This window comes from Hylobates moloch, unplaced genomic scaffold (genome assembly GCF_009828535.3).
Source record: "Hylobates moloch isolate HMO894 unplaced genomic scaffold, HMol_V3 SCAFFOLD_20, whole genome shotgun sequence".
Classification (NCBI taxonomy): Eukaryota; Metazoa; Chordata; class Mammalia; order Primates; family Hylobatidae; genus Hylobates; species Hylobates moloch.
In genome coordinates, this window is record NW_026652295.1 from 33924304 (window position 1) to 33941346 (window position 17043).

At 48.2% G+C, this 17043-nt stretch overlaps 1 protein-coding gene across 3 annotated transcripts in view; it reads left to right on the forward strand.

Annotated features, from left to right (window-relative positions):
- Positions 1 to 17043, forward strand: part of PPARD (peroxisome proliferator activated receptor delta) — an 85201-nt gene that overhangs the window by 37157 nt on the left and 31001 nt on the right. The window contains exon 1 of one of the 3 annotated variants that reach the window (XM_058432385.1): positions 10124 to 10150. The exons of the other annotated variants lie outside the window; for them this stretch is intronic. The gene's annotated coding sequence lies outside the window, so the exon portion shown is untranslated. Of the gene's footprint in view, positions 1 to 10123; positions 10151 to 17043 lie in introns of those variants that run through there. 3 annotated transcript variants of the gene reach the window in all.

The following is a 17043-nucleotide window of genomic DNA, read 5'->3' on the forward strand; positions in this document are numbered from 1 at the left end:
CTTGCAGTCTAGTTGGAGAGAATTCCTAGCACACAGAAAGCTGCAACCAATGGTGCCCAACAGTAATGCTCTCTGATGCTACTGTGTGCAAGTGTGTCCCTTTGACAACTTGGTGCTTTTGCCCAAAAGGAGCTGTTCTCTTTCTCAGGCTTGGACTATTGGTTTGTTTTTTCTCAGATGACTTGCTGGCACTGTTACAGACTGGTCTGAATTAACTAGGACTACCTTTTATCTGTTTCTGAGGAATAGCCCCAAATGTGCTCTCTCTTGGTCTTTATGAACTTTTCCTTTCTTCCACTTCTCCAAATTATGATAGATTAACTTTGCAGTGTCATCTGCTGATCTCCAAGGTCTTCTAGGGGCACGTCATCAGCAGTTGCTGCTTTTGAGGTATCAAGGTTTGTCCTGTGGACTCTCAGATAGTTTCCTTACCTGTTCAATGAATCTGATTTTCCATTTTTCTAGGAGAGTGTATCTCAAAGTGATTGCTGAATCAGAATGTCTGGGAGTGTGACTTGGAATCTATTACTGAAGATTAGAGGAAAATGTAGCAAATTACAATCTGAAGCATTTATGGAGGATTGATGGATTCATGGATAGGGTTCTGACTGAGTTAGGTAGTCTATAGTCTCAGAGAGTTGTGGAAGTTCCATTAGATCATGAGCAACCCAGGCTCCTTCCAATTCCGTGCCCTGCCATTCTTAGGGTGTGGCCGCTGTCCTCATGGTCCAAAATGGTTGTCGTGGTTCCACATCTCGCAGTAAGATAGAAAAAAACAGAAGAATGATGTCTCACCTCCCTTCTAAGGAGACTTCAACAAAGCCTGCCTCTACCACTTTCTGTGACTGAGGGAAAGTTAATTCATATCTCAGAGCCAATTAACCTGGTGTTTTTTTTTTTTGTTTGTTTGTTTTTGAGACAAGGTCTTACTTTGTCACCCAGGCTGGAGTGCAGTAACACGATCTCGGCTCACTGCAGCCTCAACCTTTCGGGCTCCAGCAGTCCTCCCTGCTCAGCCTCCCGAGTAGCTGGAACTACAGGCACATGCACCACACCCGGCTAATTTTTTAATTTTTTCGTAGAGGTTGGGGGTCTTGTTATGTTGCCCAGGGTGGTCTCGAACTCCTGGGCTCAAGTGATCCTCCTGCCCTGGCCTCCCAAAGTGCTGTGATTACAGGAGTGAGCCACTGCACCCAACCAGTTACCTCATTTGTAAAACAGGCATGGTAACACTTAGTGCAGGAGCGAGAGGATCAGGGAGCACACATACATACAAAGTACTTGGTGCTGATGCCCAGCCTGATGCCCAGCCTGCAGCACCTGTTCTCTAAATCATAGCAGCAATTGCTGCTGCAGCAGCACACTTCTCTTTTTCTCCTCTCTCCACCACTCCATCTCTCCAGGGTCTCTACCTTGCCTGTCAGGCTCCCCTTTCCTTTGCTCCTGCTGTTTGCATCTGTTCCTCTCTGCATTCTCCCCTCATCTCCTCTCTTCCGTGCGCCTCATTTTCCTGCTCTCCTCTTGCCTCTGTCCCTCATCTTCTCTTCAGAGACTTAAAACAAGCCAGTGGCCACTGGCTTTTCAGTGTCTCCTCCTCCTCCTTGAACTACCTCTTCCTTCTAGTGCTTCTGTCCTTCCCTCCTCCTGACCTCCAGTGAACAATAATTCTTTGTAACGTAATGACAAATTATCGTTACGTTACAAAGACCAGAGATTAGAGGTGATTGGCTTTGTAAACTGTAGGTCAGCGATGAGTAATTTAAGAAAACTAAATTTAATTGGTTTACTCATGAATCAGTTAGGAATTCTATTTGGCAGCTAGAACAGAAATAGCAGTGGCTTAAACCAGTAGAAATTGTTTCTATTGTGAAAAGAAATCTAGGGGGACAGTCTAGGGCTGATCTCTCCGCTCTGCCATCCTTAGTGCAGGGCGTCCAACCCCAAGGTTGCATCATGGTCTAAGATGGCTGTGGGAGCCCCAACCATCATGTCAGGTTCTAGGAAGAAAGCAGGAAGAAGAGAGGAAAGACAAAAAGAACACATGCTCCATCTTAAGGAGCTTTTCTGCAAGTCCCACCAAATAGCTTCAGCTTCTCCTCCTTGCCTCCATTAGTTGCAAGGGAGGCTGAGACATCATTTAGCTGAGCACATTGCTACCTGAAGTAGAATTGGGATTCTGTCACCAAGAAAGAAGGGGAGAATGGATATTGTGTAAACAATTAGCAAGGCCTGCCACTATTCATTCAGCATTAATTTAGCACCTACAGTCTACTAGTTATGAAGAACAGTCAAGGTGCCCCATTCCAGAGGGAAGACATAGATAAGTAAACAAGTACAGTACAGAGGATGGGTGAGGAAGAGGGGGAGAGTGGAGAAAGGCACGAAGTGGGTATCTTACATACCCTCCAAGGGCACATTCTAGAGTTCATCATGCAGACATTCTTGCCTGTGGTTTGTTTCCTCTTCTGCTCTCTCCTTTTTGTCATTGTTGCCATTGTTGTTGTTGGGGTTTGTTTTTGCCGCTCCATTCTGACGTCAGCAGTAGCCCCTAGAACCTTAGGAAACAGAAACAGTGGCCTAGTGGGAAGCTCTGGGATGGGAGCCATGTGTTTGAAGAGCCAAGTCCCAGGGCCATTAGGCAATTAGAGGCCTGCGGCAGGAGAGCATTCATTCCTGGACATGCCGTGGCACTGCCAGGAGACTTTACTCCAGGAATGGGGTCGTTGTCAGGAGGCATGTTCTAACCAGGCACCTGGCATCACCTATACTGTGCTTGCCATAAAATGAAATGTTGGAGCAGTAAAATTCTCCAGGTCCCATGAAATGGGTATAATTGTTTCACCCACATTAATTTAACCAGAGGTCTTGGTATGCTATAGTGTTAATTATGTGTAAAAATACTTCTACTTACTATAAAATGTATTGACAATTAGACATTGATATTCCTTCTTGGAACTCAAAAATTCTAGGAATAACTTGGGAGACCCACATTATCTTTCATTTTAATCCCAAGAACATCTATTGCTGTTTCCTTTGGGAAGTTAGAGAGGCAGTGGGAAGTCTGCTGCAGAGATTTTCTAAACGGGCATATTGCAGCCCCTAAGGAGTTTGAAAGTGAAGTGTCAGAGAGGGCTAAAGGATTAAAAGATCGTTTGTTCTGGCACAGTGCAATCCTTATGAGGTTGTACAGTGCAATCCTTATGAGGTTGTACAGTGCAGTCCTTATGAGGTTGTACAGTGCAGTCCTTATGAGGTTGTACTGTGCAGTCCTTATGAGGTTGTACAGTGCAATCCTTATGAGGTTGTACTGTGACCCTGGGCAAGTTACTGTCCTGTCCTCAGTTTCTTCATCTGCCAAATTTTGATCCTGTGGACCCTCCCCAACAGGGCTGTGATGGAAATGAAGAGATACATGGGAAGCATTCAGTATGTGTTGTTGTTGTTGTTATTATTATTATTAGTGCTACTGGTAGTGCTAGCCCACTAGCCCACTGGGTAGTGATTGCACCCATATCAGAGTGTGGAAAGCCTTGGATGCCACCTCAAGGAGTTGGATTTTGTGGGCAAGGGTGTGACAGATCATGGCTGGGCTTAGAAATGTCACTGACAGGAGTGGAGAGGCAGATGTAGGTGAGGAGTGGGCAGGGCTTGAACCCGGCCAGTCAAGGAAAGGGGAGAATGGATACGTGAGTGGTGAGGGAGGACCCACTGGTGCTGGAGTTCAGCCTGTGTGCCCAAGGAATGGTGTCCCATTGACTTAGGTGGGAAGCACTAGAGGTGGAGCAGTTGGGGTAGCAGGAGGGGGAAGAAGCATATGGTGATCAGCTCAGCAAACAAATGGGGAACTTGCTGCCTGCCAGGGACTCCTGTGGCCTGGCATGAAGATAATTGATTGTGTTTTGAACACATTATGAGGCCCCTGCAAGGCCTCCGTGTGGTATTTAGACAGTCAGCAGGAGAGAGGCCCTGGACAGTGGTGTGGGATGCAGTCACAGTGTGTGAAATTGCCGGTGGTTGGATTGTGCAGTGGATGGATTGAGCAGGGAAGCCAGCCAAGAACAGAATGGGGTGGGGAGGGCGTTGGGAGTAGGAAAGGAGGATCATCATTTCAAGGGCAAGTGAAGGAAGAGCAAGTAGCAGAGTGCAAAGCCCCCAGAGGGAAGGGCGATCCTTATGAGATTGGACTGTGACCCTGGGCAAGTTACCCTCCTGTCCTCAAGAGGAAGTGGTTGACAGAATCATTGCAGCAGTGAGGTGGAAGCAGGACCAGGGCAGCAGCCAAGGGCCTCTTAGATGGGGGGGCAAGAGGAGGTCATCCAGGACCTCCAAGAGAGCTGTTTCAAAATGGGAGGAGAAAGCAGTGTTCCTCTGGTGGTGGTTCTAATGCTTTGTATTTGTAGTTCTTGGTCGTTTTCAAGGCCCTTTGCATTCTTTGCATCGTGCTCTCTTACCATGATGCATAGTGAGACCCCACCTCTACAATTTTATTTGTTTGTTTAGTGAGCCAGGTGTGGCAATACACACCTGTAGTCCCAGCTACTTGGGAGGCTAAGGTGGAAGGATTGCTTGAGCCCAGGAGGTTGAGGCTGCAGTGAGCTGTGGTCATGCCACTGCATTCCAACCTGGGTGACAGAGCGAGACCCCATCTTAAAAACAAACAAACAAATACTTGGTTCATTTGGTACTTGGCTTTTTGAATCTTGGGGAATATTGGAGATGACGGAATAACTTCAAGGAGACCAACTTGAAGGTCAAGACTCCTGCCAAGACTCCACCCAGACATAAAATAGGAAAATGATGATAGAATCTACCTCACTGTTGGCCTGGCAGTGGGAGTTTGTTGAAAACCCTGAAGATGAACTCCTCAAGGTGAAGAGCAGGGCTTCAGAATGGGCTGCTCTATAAATGTGAGAGACAGAGACACACCTAGCCTTGCAGAAAGGTTGCTGCAGTCTTTCTCCTACCATTTCCAGCACAGGGTGGTTTCTGGTCCCAGGAGGCCCTGTCTTGTGCTGTGTGGGACCCTTAGTGCTGTGAAGACTAGCAGCACCTTGGAGGTCTTTGTTCCTTCTGCCCTTTCCCTTAGATTGCATCTCCCAACCTTGGTTTATATATTTGTCAGGAGGTGGGGGAAACCTGCTTTCCCCCACCTCCTGACAAATTTATAAACCGGAAATTGATCCAGTCCTGGATCAGTTTGGGTCACACAACAGGGTGGGCAGTGTTGGCCCACAGAAGGCCCTGGGCCCCTTATTCCCCCTTTGGCCCTAGGCTCTGAGCTGTCAGGTTTTGGCTGCCAAGCAAAAGGTAGAGTTGCATCAGTTGTTGCTCTTTACCAGGCCCCCAGGGTTGCTGTCAGTGAGCTCACAGGCTGTTTTCTTCTTTCTGCTTTGACTTGTGCTGAATTTCTGACTGATCCCATGCAGCATCTGCGTGGCTTCTGGGGCCTGAGCCCAGGTTTCAGTAGGCTGCCCATGGTTTACCCTCAGGGTGAACTCTAGGAAGCTGGGGAGCACTGTGGTGGTGGTATAAGTTCAGCCCCTCATTTTAGTTTATGTTAAAATGTTTATTAGTACAAAATAACACATAGATCAGAATGTTGTATGACAGAAAGGGACTGACTGGACTCAGGATCTCCCACCGCAGCCCCAGGGGTGAAGATGAAGGTGATTGGTTTCCTGGGTATCGTTCCTTCCACGGTTTTTCCATACACTCATGTGCGTGTGTTTTTATCCTCATCCTGCTGTTAACCGTGGCAGTGGGGAGCACACTAAATTGCTCTGACACCTAGTTTTTTTTTTATTAAGTATGTCTTGGGAATCTTTCCATATCAGCATATACAGATACATTCTTTTTTTTTTTTTTTGAGATGGAGTCTTGCTCTGTCTCCCAGGCTGGAGTGGAATGGCACCATCTCTGCTCACTGCAACCTCCACCTCTCAGGCTCGAGCAATTCTCCTGCCTCAGCCTCCCAAGTAGCTGGGATTACAGGCACCCACCACCATGCCCAGCTCATTTTTGTATTTTGGGTAGAGATGGGGTTTCACTATGTTGGCCAGGCTGGTTTCAAACTCCTGACCTCAAATGATGTGCCCACCTCAGCCTCCCAAAGTGCTGAGATTACAGGTGTGAGCCACCACACCCGGCCATTCTTTTTTTTTTTTTAAGCTTTTTTGTTGCACATATGATGTATGTTAGGTGGACTGTGGCTTGTAAAACCTCTTCATAGCTGTTTTCCAGTGTGATTCTTCTAGCCCTGTGAGGAAGACAGACCAGAAGAAATTTTTTGCAGCTTAAGATACTCTGCAAACAAGGAGGAAGTGAGAGGAGTTGGGACTCGTTTAATGCAGACTAAAACAGGATCTTTCCTTTGAGAGACTGAGACAGATGAGGAGCAGGCTGGAGATGTGCACACATATCCACTCCGAACATGCGAGGCAGCATCTGCAGAGGAGTGTGGCGGGCAGCACGTGCTGCGGGGGCAGGAAGGGGAGAGCTTCCGGGAAGGGAATGGAACTTGAGCCAAACCTTTTTTTCAAAAAGAGGGGAGGCCGGGTGCAGTGGCTCACACCTGTACCCAGCACTTTGGGAGGCTGAGGTGTGCAGATCACTTGAGGTCAGGAGTTTGAGATCAGCCTGGGCAACATAGCAAAACCCCATGTCTATTAAAATTACAAAAAGTAGCCGGGCGTGGTGGCGCACACGTGTAATCCCAACTACTCAGGAGGCTGAGGTGGGACGATCACTTGAACCTGGGATACGGAGGTTGCAGTGAGCCGAGATTGTGCCACTGCACTCCAGCCTGGGTGACAGAGTGAGACTCTGTCTCAAAAAAAAGAGAGGAAGGTAGGAATGAGACAAAGGAAAAGGGGAGGAGGGCATTTCAGGCAGGAGAGCAGCATAGGCAGAAGGTGCAAACACGTGGCAGAGGGTCGGTGTCCATGGACAGGCTTCCACCACCCTGGTCTAATCATTGACTTAGCAGACATCTAAATGCCTGCTGCGTGCCCAGCACTGTAGAGGGCCACAAGGTAGCAGGAACCTCTCAGTGCCTGCCCTCTGTGGGCTCTGATTCCAACCAAGAGAAACTGGATGCACAACCGCAGGCAAAACTAGCTGATGGTGATGGAGGTCAGAAGAGTGGTTACAGCCGGGCACAGTGACACACCTGTAATCCCAGTACTTTGGGAGGCTGAGGTGGGAGGATAGCTTGAGGCTAGGAGGCTGAGGCTGCAGTGAGCCGTGATCAGGCCACCACTGCATTCCAGCTTGGCCTGGACAACAGAGCAAGACCCTGTCTCAAAAAAAGCAGAGTAGTTACTTATTGTGGGGATTAGCTGGTCAGGGGCACAAAGAACCTTGTAGGGTGCTGGAAATGTTTACTGTCTTGACCTGGGTGATGGGTTTTTTTGGTTTGTTTTTTGTTTGTTTGTTTTGTTATTTTGAGACGGAGTCTTGCTCTTGTGCCCCAGGCTGGAGTGCAACAGTGCTATCTCGGCTCACTGCAACCTCCACCTCCTGGCTTCAAGCGATTCTCCTGCCTCAGCCTCTCGAGTAGCTGGGACGACAGGCGCCTGCCATCGTGCCTGGCTAATTTTTGTATTTTTAGTAGAGACGGGGTTTCACCATGTTGGCCAGGCTGATCTCGAATTCCTGACCCCAGGTGATCCGCCCGCCTTGGCCTTCCAAAGTGCTAGGATTACAGGCATGAGCCACCGAGCCCAGCCTAGGTGATGGTTTTATGGTGGTATATAAGTGTAGGAATTCATGGGGCTTATTATACTTAAGATTAATGCAGATTGCATACTCTAACCATGAGTATGTTACACCCCAATTATAAATCAGGCAGGCAAATAAATAGCACATTCCCCAAAATAAAGAAGTAAAATGCAACAGCAAGAAAGTGTGCAAGGAGCTATGCCTGGGAAAATACTGGAACTGTATCATTTTGAAAGGGTGAGACATGAGATTTCAGACCCTCACCCTCTCTCACTGTGTCGTTTCTGAAGGCGCCTGGTGACTTTCTTTGCCCCTTCCACTCTTACTGTCATTGGAACCAGAGGGCAGAACCTCGGGCCTCAGAATTAAGTCTACACACCTTAGTAACTAGGAATTCAAGGCTAGCCAGGTCCTGGCCCTTTATCTGTCCTTCAGAGAGTGGGGTGCCCCAGCCAAAGCGGACGGCTCGCCATTCCCAGATGCGCCCTGTGTTCTGGGCTGCCTTGCCTGACTCACCTTGGCCTTCCCTGGGAGTGCCTTTTCTAGTTTTCTGGCCCAGCTAGAAGAAGGGCCATTACACCTACTCCAGAATCATCCCTGCTGCTCCCAAGTTGGAATATTTCTTCCTCCACAGTGGCCACCTCTTATGTGGCCTCCATCACACAGTTTGTATACTTACCTCTTCAAGGGCAGGCTGTGTTTTACTCCTTTTGTCATCTCTCCCCATAGGGGTCTAGGTCAGTGCTTTTGTACATGGTGCCTGAAACAGTCCCATAAATGATATTTTATTTGAGTGGGGCTCTCTGGCTGGAGCTACTAGGTGGAAGGTTGCCATGTGGGAGCAGGGGTCATAACAAAGGCCGGCCATCAAGATGCTGGTGCTTCCAAATTCCCAACAGTTATTAACTTGCAGGATTGAGGAACAAGTAATAGAAATTCCCAGGAAGTCCCAAAATCATAAATTTTTCTATATCTTTCCTAACACTTTATGAGTTTTTAAATAAGGAGTGGTCATAATAATAAATGGAATTATTTTTTCTGTGATAAAATTTCAGAGGTGTTTCTGTAAAAAAAAAAAAAAAGAAAAGAAAAAGAGAAAAAAAGATATAACATTAAATGCGTCATTTGGTGGTTTGGTTGGGCACAGTGGCTCACACCTATAATCCCAGCACTTTGAGAGGCCAAGGCAGGAGGATGGCTTGAGCTCAGGAGTTTGAGACCTGCCTGATAACAGAGAAAGATTTTGTCTCTATTAAAAATCAAAAAAATTAGCCAGCATGGTGGCATGTGCCTGTAGTCCCAGTTACTCAGGAGGCTGAGGCAAGAGGATTGCTGGAGCCCAGGAGTTTGAGGCTGCAGTGAGCTATGATAGCACCACTCTGGGTGGTGATAGTCTTGGTGACAGAGTGAGACCCCATCTCAAAAATTAAAATAATAAAAATAAAATAAATGCATAGTTTATTGTTATTATGGACAAATATATTGTGATATGATTGTATGTATTTCATTAGCATGTAAAAATGATCTCTACCTGATACAGACATCTGATAATAGAAAATGCGGAAGAGAGCATTAACACAAAATGAATACCAAATAAAAATCACTTAATGATTTAAGAGTAATACTACACATATTCAATATTTAAAAGTTACTCTTAAAGGTTAAAACTAGAGTAAAGTTAAAAGAATAAAACAATGAATTCCTGTATTTCCTTCACCAAGATTCGCCAGTTGCTAACAGTTTGGCGCATTTGCTTGACGTGTCATAGATGGTCCACATTCCATATCTGTTGGATTGTTTCCTTGTGATTAGTTTCGGGTTTACGTTGTTGGTGGGAACCCACATAGATGAGGTGTGCTTCCTGTTGCTTACATCAGGAGGCACAGTGGTGCCAGTTGGCCCTAGTAAAGGTGATGCTAACTTGGTTCACCTAGTTAAATTGGCATCTGTGAAGGCTACTTTTGTATTAAGGCAGTGAACTTCGAAAGGAACTTTTCCCTGACTTTGGGAATTGCTGACAGCCATTTAGGAAAAGAGATGACTATTTTCTCTGTCATGTGTAGGTGCAGTTAAGAAACATCCTCGTATAGTCAGACAAGCTCTGGAAGCTGGTATGCCAGGACCTGGGACCAAGCTCTACAGCCATCTCTCCCTGTGACCATAGCCAAGTCATTTCTGAGCTATGTGAGACTGTACATATAAGGAAATAGACACTCAGAGAAGTGAAGCAGTTTGCCCAAAGCTACTCAGCTAGTGAGTGACAGAGCTAGGATTCAAACCCATTTTTGTCTGGGGGCAAAGCCCTGCCCTTGTCCTTATGCCAAGCTGCCTCCTTTGTGAGGTGGCTGGTTGTTATGATTGTGGCACTGACCACTCGGATGTAGGGCTCAGAACCAAGCAGAAGAGCACCAAGCCTTATAGGCCTTGACAGGTGAGAGGGAAGAGAGAGGTGCCTTCCTTTATCCATCTGGACTGCCCTTGGAATTCCTGGGCCAATTTGGGGAACCCAGGCACCAACCCTAACATGGGCCAGTGCCAGCACCAGGTATATGCAGCCTATACTTCCCGGTCCAGGCAGGCGGAGGCTGGAACGGCACCAGCAGCTCTCCTCTGTAACGCAGGGCGGAAGTATTTATTTCAAGGGTGGGTGGCTCAGAGAAGTAAAGCAGTTTGCCCAAAGCAAACTGGTTCCTCCCCTGCATGTGGCAGGCTGTCCTGCAAGCTAGGAGGCAGGCTGTTGGTTGCTCCCCAGCCACCCTTGAAATAAATGCTTCCATGCTGTGTTGCAAAGGTGAGCTGCTGGCACCGTTCCAGCCTCCGCCTGCCCAGACTGGGAAGTACTGGCTGCACATACCTGGCACTGGCCCACTTTAGGGTTGATGCCTGGGATCCCCAGATTGGCCCAGGAATTCCAAGGGCAGTCCAGATGCATGAAGGAAGGTATTGCCTCAGGCTGCCTGGGTTCCTGGGGGGAGAGAGGGAAACAGGAAGCATTAATGGGGGAAAGGTGTGCCAAGCCTTGCCAAGCAGGTCATTGTGGGTGGGGAGACACCGCCTACGTGCTCGGGACGCCCCAGGATTTGGGTGGAGGTTCTTGAGGAGGCAGCGAGAAAGGAGGGCTGTGACAGCGACTCTGGAGCACTCTAGAATGGCTCTTAGTGACCTTCTGCTCTGGTGACCCACCAGCAGCCCACCAACCTGTCATCTTCCAGTTAGCAGCCATCCCCAGGGCCAGTAGCACCTGAGCACTTGGTAAGTAGAAAGACCCAGTGTCTGCTCCTCATGTTACCCTGGTGTCCTTCCCCAGAGCAGTTGTTTTGGGAAAAACTGGCTCCGGCTGAGGCAGGAAATGGTGCTCCTTGTCAAGATCATGTTGTCCTGTTGCTATAAAACTGAGAGACCCTGAGGATCAGCCCTCTCAGGTTCCTGTTGCCTCTCTTCACACTATTCATCCTCATAGGTCTCCAGGAAGGGGGCCAAATTTGGGGCCAGGGCCAGTGGCTTGGTGAGGCATAGGCTGTGCTGTATGGGCCCTGTGGGGAGCTCTGGGGAGTTCTTATTCCCCTGGCTCATGGTCACCTTCGACCCTGCATCTTGGAGAGACCCCCAGGACTCTGGCAGCCAAGTGGGCAGGAGCAGAGGGAGGGGGCACCTTGGGAGGGAGAGCCCCGGAAGGAAACAGGGTTTATAGACAGACTCCTGGTCATCACTGCTTGTAATGCTCGCTCAGCGAACAGTGGCAGTGCTTTACCTGACTCTTTCAAGAGAGTCCCTTCTCTCTCCTGCTAGATGGGCCGAGATCCAGACTGGTTAGAAGCCTAACATGACCTGGCGTGTGAGACCTTGCACTCTCTGAATGTATTTCCCAAGTGTCATCAATAAGTCACTCTGGTTCTGGCATTTCCCTATCTTATCCCACACACCCCTCCTCCTGGCTCTGAGTCTTGAGGAGTGAGATTGCAGTTTTTGACCCATGTTCTTACTGAGAGCGGGCTCTCATGAAGGTATAATATGAAATCCAGAAACTGCTGTCAAAATTATGTGAGAATTGGGAGGTGACAGCATGGGCCAATTTTCTGAATCTCCAGGGTGCTTTGATGCTTAAGAAGTCTTTCTGGGCTCCCTGAGATTTGAAACCTCTTGTTTTACCTGTCCTTTCACTCTGGTTCTTCCTTTCCTCTCTTGGGGACTTCATGCTTCTCAAATATTTGTTAAGTGGGTGCTTATATGGGACCTTAGAAAGCAACCAGCTAGGCATGCACTTGGAAAGGCACAGGAGGACTGAGAACAAGACTAAACATTTCTGTGAGATTGAGCCGCAGGAGAGCTTTGCTTCTTTACTGGTGTCAGTATGCCTGCAGCTCCTGGGCTGCCTTTACTCGAGTGAGATCCATTTACAAGACTCCTGACTCTTCTACTCCACTTTATTACAAAAGATGTTGATGCTAGTTTTAAAAACAATTTAAACTACAAACATGAATAAAGGTATTTATCTCCCCACCCATCCCCCTCATTCTCCCTTCCCTCCTGTTCTTAGACTGGTTTCCCCTCCCAGTAGTTTAGGTTGTGGGGCAAGTGTGTGTAGCTCTGCATCAGTGTCTCAAACAAAACGAGTGTGTCGCGGATGCGCAGCTGGGCCACTCACTGTTTTTTTTTTGTTTTTTTTTTTGTTTTTTTTTGAGACGGAGTCTCGCTCTGTCACCCAGGCTGGAGTGCACTGGCGTGATCTCGGCTCACTGCAAGTTCCGCCTCCCGGATTCACGCCATTCTCCTGCCTCAGCCTCTCCGAGTAGCTGGGACTACAGGCGCCCGCCACCACGCCCGGCTAATTTTTTGATTTTTAGTAGAGACGGGGTTTCACCATGGTCTCGATCTCCTGACCTCGTGATCCGCCCGCCTCGGCCTCCCAAAGTGCTGGGATTACAGGCATGAGCCACCGCGCCCGGCCCCACTCACTGTTTTCTTCGGCTGTCACGGCCATCCTGCCATGGCACCATGTCTGTGCCACCTGCTGCTCTTGGGCATCTGCAGAGAATTCCATGACATGGATCTTGAGGTAGTCGTCTTCAGCTTTTTCTGCTTCATCTTATTCTCTACAATCATTTATATCTGCTTGTAAAACCTTTTTTTAAAAAACTCGCTTACTAGACACAGCACATGTTCATTTTAGAAAATGTAGAAAAATCAGATAAGCAGCTGGGCACGGTGACTCATGTCTGTAATCTCAGCACTTTGGGAGGCCAAGGCAGGCAGATCACTTGAGGTCAGGAGTTCAAAACCAGCCTGGCCAACATGGTGAAACCCCATCTCTACTAAAAATACAAAAATTAGCTGGGCGTGGTGGTGCGCACCTGTAGTCTCAGTTACCTGGGAGGCTGAGGTGGGAGAATCACTTGAACCCAGGAGGTGGAGGTTCCAGTGAGCCGAGATCACGCCTCTGTACTCCAACCTGCGTGACAGAGTGAGACCCTGTCTCCCCGCCCCCCTGCCAAAAAAAAAATCAGATAAGCAATAAAAAAAATAGAAATGACCCGTAAGAGGTAACATTTTGGTGTGTATAATACAAATGTCTTTTACATTTGCTCCCTCATCTCAGCATTGCCACTGCCATTAAAGAAGGCACATGGTCATTAGTCCCATCTCACAGACAGAAAGCCTGAGCCACAGAGAGGGTAGCAGGTTGCCCAGAGGTACACAGCACAGTAAAGACAGAGCTGGGGTGTACCTGTCATATAACTCAGCACTAATGCTCTCTCCACTGTAGCCCACTCGCTATCTTCGCACCTTGGGACAGAGAGGGGGGTGCCAGGCATTGGATTTCAGATGCATTGAACTGCCTTATCCGAAGGTTCATAGACAGATGACTGCCTAAGGAAAGCCCCTGATTGACTTAGGAGAATAGGTAGAAGACATGCTCTTCAGGTTTACAGATGATAGGAGACGAGGGATTGTTTGCGCTTTAGAGAACAGAATTGGGCTTAGAAAACCCTCAAAGAGGTCTAACGACAGGTCAGGAGCAACAGGATAAACTTTGGAAGGGGTGGATGTAAAGGGGCCCCCTTCTATTTCCATAAGCACAGGAAGGCCTGACTTGATGTCCAGGCAGTGACGACTGGTCTGCCCGGGGGTCGTAGTGGACTGTAGGCAGTGGGACATGTCATTTCAACACTTTAACTTCATCTTACTTCCTGGGAGTGTTAGGAGCCACACATCAAGAGGACATGATGAACTAAGGAAGAGGGTTTGGGAACCTGTCAAGTGACAAATGCTGCAGTGACAGAGGTTTCACCTAGAGAAGAAGGGTTTGGGGAGGAAAAGGTGCAGGCCAAGACTTGGTGACCAGGGCCAGGCAGGACAGGACCAGGAATGACAGTTAGTTGAAGGGAGAGTCTAATTGGTCAGGATACAGAACACCTTTTTAGCATTAGAGTTCAGAAATGGTAGCAAGAGGCAGTACAGTAGAGTGGTTAAGAGCTCCTGCTCTGATGGCTCACTGGCTCCTGGCTCCCGGAGTCTTGGAAGTTACCTCACTCTTCCATGCTCCAATTTTCTCATCTGTAAATGGGGATAATGGGTACCTGCCTTATAGTCCACTTATAAAACCTAAGGGAGTTACTCCATGAAAGCAGCTTAGAATAATGCCTGGCACACAGAGGTGCTATGCACTGTTTGATTCACACAGAAGCTGGGTAGTCTCCATGGAAGAAGAGTTGTAGAAGGTCTTCTGCATGCATTTGGTATGACCTGCTTCCCCGGCCTTTTCCATTCCCTGCCTCTCTGTCTCCTTGTTTCTTTCTCCATCTTCCTCTCCTGGGTCTAGGATCCTACATTTCCCCTACCTAGAACACCCTTCCCCTCAATCTTTATTTTCTTCTTTGAAACTCTTAAGTATTTTATTTCTACTTCTTCTTCTTTTTTTTTTTTTTTGAGATGGAGTCTCGCTCTGTCGCCCAGGCTGGAGTGCAGTGGCACGATCTTGGCTCACTGCAAGCTCCACCTCCCAGGTTCATGCCATTCTCCTGCCTCAGCCTCCCGAGTAGCTGGGACTAAAGGCGTCTGCCACCACGCCCGGCTAATTTTTTGTATTTTTAGTAGAGACAGGGTGTCACCGTGTTAGCCAGGATGATCTCGATCTCTTGACCTCGTGATCCATCCACCTCGGCCTCCCAAAGTGCTGGGATTACAGGCATGAGCCACCGCGCCCAGCCCTATTTCTTCTTCTTTAAATTGTTTTTATTAAAAAAAGAAGAAAAAAAAAAAAAAAAGGCCGGGTGTGGTGGCTCATGCCTATAATCCCAGCACTTTGGGAGGCCGAGGCGGGTGGATCATGAGATCAGGAGATAGAGACCATCCTGGCTAACGTGTTGAAATGCCGTCTCTACTAAAAATACAAAAAATTAGCTGGGCGTGGTAGCATGCGCCTGTAGTCCCAGCTACTCAGGAGACTGAGGCAGGAGAATCGCTTGAACCCAGGAGGCAGAGGTTGCAGTGAGCAGAGATTGCACCACTGCACTCCAACCTGGGCAACAGAGTGAGACTCTGTCTCAATAAACAGAAAAAAATGAGACAGAGTCTTGCTGTGTTGCCGAGGTTGGTCTAGAACTCCTGGGCTCAAGCAATCCTCCCATCTCAACCTCCCTGCCCAGCTGCTGTGCCCAGCAGTATTTTCTATAATTAGCATAGTGTACTTTTCAGATTATCTTGAAGACCCAGCTCTCCTTGACCTTGAACCTTCCCTGAGGCCTCAGAGGCAATTTCCTCCTCAGGACTCAGCTGCCCTTCACTCTTCTCTCGTGCACAGCCTGTCCTGTGAGTAGATGCAGGTACTGACTGGTCTTATCTTTCTCCCTGAAAATATAAACGTTTTAAAGGCACCCGAGGATTTGTCAGCACCTCCCCACCCCCACCCTGGGTCTGACCTAGGACTCTGAGTCAGGGAGGCCTCCCTCCATTGAGTAATAGTAGCCTTGGGATCTGCTCAGCAAGAGGATTGTAGAGTTTAAGGGAGGAAGAAGCACCAGTGCCGCCTCCCCATGGGAAAAATGAAGACCCCCACCCCAACCACCACCACCACAGAACCACCAACCCCAACGTCACTTGGCAGATTAGCAAAAGAACTAGCCAGACACTGCTAGGCCCCTCAGGCTTCTAGATTCGCCCTCCACCACATTTCTACCAATTTATGCTCATCTTGATGAGCTCCTCCTTTGAAGGGTCTGGAATGGTCTGGAGTGGTCTGGAAAGCAGGGTCAGATACCCCTGGAAAACTGAAGCCTGAGGAGCAATGATCTCTACAGGACTGCTTCAAGTTGCATGGTGAACAGACATCTTTTTCCAATTATGCCAGTTGCTCCTCTGATACTTGAGGATTATGTGAATCTAACAACAGACAAAAATCTCTGCTTCATGGGGCTTATATTCTTTGGGAAGAGACAAGCACTAAACAAATAAGGAAATATATATACACTCTGCCAGATAGCCATAAGACGAATGGAGAAAGTTGAAGCAGGGAAGGGAGATGGAAGTACCTGAGGGTGGACCGCGCAGATTTGAAATAGGGAAGCCAGGGAAGGCCTCACTGAGATGGCCACATTTGAGAAAGGACCTGAGGGAGGTGAGGCAGTGAGCTGTGGAGATGGGTAACTGGTGAGGGGGAAGAACTTTAGCTAGAGAGAACAGCAGCCGCAAAGGCCCACCGAAGGCAGGATATGCCCGCTTTGTCGAGACCAGCAGGAGGCCGTGTGCCTGGTACTTAATATACCAGAAGGAGTGGAGCAGGCAGGGGTACCAGTTCCAGAAGGACTTGCTGGCAGGTATTAAGATGGGCTTTTTCTCTGAGGTAGGGAGCTCCAGGAAGGATTTGATCACAGGAGGGACAGAATCTGAATTGTATTTTGGAAGGATCACTGACTCCTGTACAGACAGTGGGTGGTGAGGTGGGAGGCAGAAACCAAAAAGCCAGTTAGGAGGCTGTTACAGTAATCCAGGCAAGAGATGGTGTTGGCTGGGACCAGGGTCATAGCAGTAGAGGTGGTGAGAAGTAATTAGATTCTGTATATTTATTAAAGGCAAAGCCAGCAAGATTCCTTGACTCTAACTGGAAGGTTGGAGTTTTCATTTACTGAGATGAGAGAGACCATGGAGGGAAGGTAGAGGGCTCGGTTTTGGATGTGTTAGGCTTGTGCTGCCATTGGACATCCATGTGGAGGTATCAGAGAAGCTGGCCTGGAGAAATAAATTGGGGAATCATCAGCATTCTGAAGGCATTGGAAGGCACAAGCTGGCATAAGATCATAAAGAGAGGGAGCGTAGATGGAGAATGAA